We start from the raw sequence: 6,171 nt of genomic DNA on the forward strand, positions 1-6,171 counted from the left end.
AAGAGAGGGGGAGACATAGAATCCGAAGCAGGCTGCAGGCTTCGAGCTGTCAGCGCAGAGCCCAAGGCGGGGCTCGAACCCACGAACCGTGAGATCATGACCTGGGCTGAAGTCAGATGCTAACCAATCGAGCCACCCAGGCGCCCCTCAGGTTGTATTTATTTAGAGAATATTTACATTCTGTGTGGCACGGAAGGGGTACAGTGGCAGACTGGCTTCTCCCGGGTGCGTTTCTCTGGTTCCCCTTTGGAAGATGCTGGTGCCTGAATCCATCTCCAGGCTCTACAACTCTTGGCTAGACCTTGACATTGGCCCTGCTCCCTCCTGAGCCGGCCTTCCTCTGGGTCGACTAGTTGTCTGGCCATCGAGCAATGCCTAGATACTCTCTTGTAGTACTCCTTAAAACCGGGACCCCCGAATGAAGCACAAATTCATTGCCCTTTCAAGGTGGAGATTTCAACAGAGTAGAATCTTATTCCAGAGATGGCGCCAGCGTGGTAATTGTAAGCCATATGTGGTGAGTCAGAGAGGGTCATTTTAGGCAGGTAAGTGCTCCTTATAGTAATAAAAACACACATGAACCCTTAAAAGGAATGGTAAAAATAAAAGAACAGCAACTGGATGAAGAAAAGGGGTGGGAGAGAGTGTACCAGAAACACTGCATTATTCCTCAGAAGTGCTGACATTTTCTGTTTGGGGCCTGTTGCCTAGCGAAATTCCACAACCAGAACGTCACTGCTGCTGGATCAAGGCTGGTCCAGAAACCTCATGAGACCAATGGCTTCTACTATTTTAATATGTGGGTCAATGGAAAACAGTTGGAAATCTGGTAGTTGGTTAAAGTTTCACTGGCCAGGCCCCTGTTTGAATAGACACATTTATAATTCAGTTAATGCTCTAATAAATTACACGGGGAGGTAGTAAGAACATTTAGGTCGGGCTTTGGGGGGAGGCGGAGAACAGCCAGGAGGGAGCTGACAGATGGGGGCCTGGGCCTCCCTCACCCACGAGGAGCCTCCGGTGTGTCGCTTGGATCTTCTGCAAGCAGACGTGAAGGCAGGAGGCCTGCGAGACGGGTTCCGTTCCAAGGGATATGTGCTCCCACGTTTGAAAATTTGATGTCCCACAAAAAGTGTAGTTTGCAGCTTCTCTTGAAATGCTGGAAAATTCTGGCCGCTGTGGGCTTCCTTGCACAACCCTGCAAGGAAGTGGGGTGTTCCCTTCAGTGGCCCCCACCTCGAATTAACTATGCCAAACTGTGTGTGGGGGCGGGCTCGGGGGAAGGGCGGAGTCTGAGGGCGTCCAGTGTCTAGGACCCCTGGACACACCTATAGCCCCCCTCCCAGGTGTCTATGTGTCTGTCTGTCCATCCACCTGGAAGGTTTAACTGGTATAATTGGAGCCAGTCTGGGAGCCTGGACTCGGATGTGTGGACCCCCTTAGGGGTTAGGGGAGCAGAAGCCAACCCCCTTAACCGCAGTGGCATCCCAGCCTGGGCAAGGAAGGACACGGGCCAGCCCTGAGCAGCCGGGACTCTGCCTGAACCCTTTAGGTTCCAGAAGGCTACGGATACCTTGATCAGCACCAACACAGAGGAAACATTCCAGTGAAGATTGTATATGATGGTTTTGAGGACCCACATACTATATTTAATTAAATGATAAATTGGTTAATATAATATAATAAATATAAAATAATGTTATATGTTTACATATTTACATATATTGTATTTATTACATATAATACGTTATATTATTTATATGTGATTCTATATGCTATATGTATTATTTTATAATTTATATATTAACTTTTCCTAAAGCAATTGAGATTCCTTACACATACACACAACTCTCTATAAAGGTAATTAAAACAAGACAAAAGGAGAGACCAGCTCTCCTCACAGAGCTTGCATCAGATCCTCTGTCCCCCAATCTCTCTGCCCCTCCCCCCTTGCTCTTGCTCTCAAAAATAAAATAAAACATTAAAAAAATTAGTTATAGAAGTAACTGATCACTTGGCGTCTGAGACAAAATTCTTGAAGGGTCAGTCTGTAGATCACGGTCTCTGTGATGCCTTTTTGTAGCTGTGCCTGAAAGAGGCTGGGAACAGGGTGAAGACAGCATTTCAGGGGGCCTGGCCCGTGGGGATGACAGCCACAGGCCGCATCGTTGGGGGACCTCTGCCATCCTGCGCTCTTGGACGCCTAGGGAACCAGGAGAGGGTATAGCCTATCACAGCATCGTAAATTCCTTTTATCACATTGGGATAAGTGAAAGTGATCTTTTAAAACCAGTATGTGTCGTTGGCATAACAACAGCTGCCATAACTCAGAGTCAACAGAGTAACACGATGTTAAGGCTTTGCTGTCAACTTTGTTCAGTGTCCGTTCCGCACCTCCTTCCCCGCTAAGGCTGCTGCGGTGTTTCTATCTAACAAACACCATTACGTGCCCAGAGCTTATATTACACAGATCAATTCCAATCGTCTCAGACATTACTAACTTAAAAAGCAGCTGTATCACGAAAATCGTCCCCATTATAGACTCACTTTTTCTTTTTCTTTTCCTGTGTTGTATTATATTTTAGGCTCTGCCAGGGCTGGAGCTGGGGCTGATGGGCTGAGACGTCGGCTCCTAGGCTGTGCTGACAAACTGGAGAATTGGTGCTGCGTCGTTCTGATGCACCCGTGTGAGCCCCTCTCCTCAAGGATCCCTTCGTGAGCGAACTCCGCAGCTGTGGTTGGTGGCCAGAGAAGGACCCGGCTCCCGTTGCACCTTCTGCGGGTTTGGGAGGAAGAAGACCCCCCCTCCCCCCCGCTACTGTGCAGCGTGCCAGCGGGATGCCACTCACCTGGAAGCCACCCCACCTGTGTCCGGCTCGTTCTCACCCAGCAAAGATAGCCCCTGAGGGTCCTAATGGGATGAAGGAGGGCGGGGGGAGAGAAGCTTCTGGAAGACACTCCCAGGTCTTCTGAGTCATTGTTAAGTTCTAGCAGCCTGATAGAGATGCCTGTCAGGACTGGCCCCGCTGCAGGGCCTCACAGCTTTCCTCCTGGGGTGATGTGGGGAGACAGCAGGGACCGCCAGGGGGCCGTGAGAGCCTCCAGCCGTGGCTGGTGGGGTCGCATGACCATCGCGGGCATCAGAAGCCACTGCAGCCCCTCCACTCCCTGCCCGACCTGCCGCCTCCGTCGCGTGCCAGCCACACAGGTGCTTCCAGCCCTGCGCACCCGCTGAGCGGTTCCAGGCCGCCGCGCCGCTCACGGTCCTATCTGCTGGAGACGCCCTCTCCCCAGCTGCCTCCCCGTTTGGACGAGGGGGTCCCCCAGATGCAGACTCCACAGGCAGCTCCTCCTCCAGGAAGGCTGTTATGGGTCTGCCGTCCCGACTGCCTGTCACGGGTGCAGGTCCCCAGGAGTGACTGAATTAGACATTCAGGGGCGAGAGGTGGCCCTGGAGGGGAGCTAACGTTTTTATAATGCTGACCTGCAGCCGTGTTTACAGTCACTGCTCTGCTTGGAGCAGCCTGCAAAGGCGTGTGCACTTATGTGCCCATTTCAGGGGCGAGCTTCATCCGTTCCTCGTGCTTTCTCCCTGGAAATAAACTTTCAACCTCAGATGCTGGCTAAGAAAATGCCTAATGCGCGCACCTAACGTAAAAAAATAGGTACACGGCTGGTTTGGCCACCATGGTCTCCGGGGAGAGGAATGGGTGGGTAGTGGGTGTCTGGTGTGTGGCTCAGGCAAGTCGCCTACACATTGCAGAGTGAACAGCTGACATCTCAAGCTGCCTTCTACAGGCTGGGGTTTGCCCCAGCCGCTTCTGCTGTGTTCACACACACACACACACACACACACACACACACACACACACAGTCCGCACAGCAACTGTATCCCTACTTTACAGGAAGCAGAGTCTGGAGAGGTTAAGGACCTGGCCCAGGTGAGTCAGTGCAGCTGGGATTTGAGGCAGATGCCCTGGCTCACAGCTGTTTTGGTTCTGGCTCCCTGGACGTGGGCTCGGTGATGCGCCCTGGAGCACACGTGGGTCCACTCTGGAGTGCTTTGCACCCCTGCCTCCATCAATCTCTGGCATCAGGTCTCCTCTCTCGAGGGGGCATGACTTCCCAGCATTTTTGGGCAGGTGACTCCCACTCATCAGGGACAAGCCTGAGGAGATGCTGCAGGTGACAACCTTTATGAGCTGTAGCTGCTGCTTTTGGGCGATGGCCCCCCCTGGGATCGTAGGGGGCGGGTGGGGAGCCTGATGGGTGTGGCCATCAGAGCCCTTATCCCTAAGCACCAGGCAGAAATGTACCCCATCCCTGTAGATCTAAGCAATCCGTGAGGTGGGAATGCTTCCGGAACTTTTCCTGGGCTCCAGCACCTTGACTGCGGCAGCCACTGACAGGTCTGATTGCCAGCTACCTGGAGGGGAGCCTTCCCTTGTGAATAAGAAGGTGGCAGAAGGGTGTCCTGAGAAAATGCAAGCCTTCCTTGGTGCCGAGAACCACATACGTCTGTCTGTGTTTTGATTCTCTAGCTCCCGGCAGGTCCTGGCACGTCAAAGCCCTCAGGCCTCGCTTGCTCCTATGAAGCATGAATGGAGGAGTGGATGAATGAATGAATGGATGAGTGAATGAATGAATGAAGCAGTGATGCCTCCATCCTGTTGCCACTGGTCCCCTGGCCATGCTGCTGCTGCTGGGAGTCCTGCTGGGGACATCGACACTCCCCTTTCGCCCCTTCTCCGTTTGTCCAGGAAACAGGCGTGCAGCCCACTGCTGCCTCTGGCTGGCAGTGTGGACCTCCGTCTTCCGGGTCTTCCCAGGCGGCACCATGGGCTTCTCCAGCACGTGGCTGTGGCAGCGGGGCGAGGAGTGTCTGCCCAGCGCTGGAGAGGTCAGGCGAGGGGAGGGCGCGGTGGGGACCCACTGGCATGGTCACCGTTACTGTGCACAGCACCTAGTCTGTTGCAAACAGCGGAAAAAGCACTTCACCGTTGCTTGTAAACCATGAATCAGTGGCCGCCCTTGCTGACGGCTTCCTCGGTGAGCGTCCCATTACCGGGCCCCTGGGGGGAGGGCTGAGGCGGCAGCGAAGCGGGCGTGCCCGTGCCAGCTGCTGCCTGGCAGCCTGCCTGCTGCTCTCAGGACGCCTCATCCACCCCTGCTCGGTGCTCGGCCCCTCCCGGTCTGTGGCTGCGGTGGGCGGGCGGGAGGTGAGCTGGCTGTCCACGCCTGCTTCCACCCTTACTCACTGCCGTGTCATCTTCCAGGAGCGTCCCCACCCACCTGCCACCTTCCTCCCGTCGTCTCCCACCTCACCCACCTTCCCTGCACCAGGTGCCCGGGCCCCTTCTCCCGCGGGTGCTCACCCTCCCCTCCCAGGCCTGTCTGTCGGCAGTGTGCCAGGTCCCTTGTCCAGCGCACAGAAGTGACGACGGGGAATGTTGAACACGAACCCCCCGGCGTCCCGTGGCAGGAGGGGGCACCTTGTCAGGTGCCAAGGGGAGGTGATAGTTAAAGGTGTTCTGGGCAGAGAAGAAGGGGGAGGTGAAAGAACACTTACTTCGAGGCGAGAGAGCAGTAAGGGAGGCTGTGAAGCACCAAGGCTCTTTACCTGTCACCTCAGCTAGACGTCCTGCAGCCTCGAGAACTCTTTCATATGTTCCTTTCAGCCAACCTCCGTGACAGCTTTGCGAGACCAGAAAGATGGGCAAATGACTCTCATTTTACCACAGAGAAAAGTGGAGCTCAGGTGGGTCCCCTGGCCACAGGGAGTGGAGACCAGTGTCTATGATCCAAGTCCCCTCGTTCAGTCCTCTGGTTTTGCTGCGCCCCTTACTTCTTGATTGCTTGGTTAGTACGGGACCTGTATTTTTCTATTCTGTTCTGTTCTATTCTATTCTATTCTATTCTATTCTATTCTATTCTATTCTATTCTACTCTACTCTACTCTACTCTACTCTACTCTACTCTACTCTACTCTATTCTATTCTATTCTATTCTATTCTATTCTATCCTATCCTATTCTATTCTATTCTTTTTTTCTGTAAGGGACAGAGTAATTTTTAAAGTTTATTTATTTTGAGAGGGGGGAGGGCAGCGAGAGAGAGAATCCCAAGCAGGCTCCACGTTGTCAGTGCAGAGCCCGACATGGAGCTCAAATCC

The sequence above is a fragment of the Hyaena hyaena genome, unplaced genomic scaffold, assembly GCF_003009895.1.
Source record: "Hyaena hyaena isolate Hyena2069 unplaced genomic scaffold, ASM300989v1 scaffold_31, whole genome shotgun sequence".
In the NCBI taxonomy this organism is placed as follows: domain Eukaryota; kingdom Metazoa; phylum Chordata; class Mammalia; order Carnivora; family Hyaenidae; genus Hyaena; species Hyaena hyaena.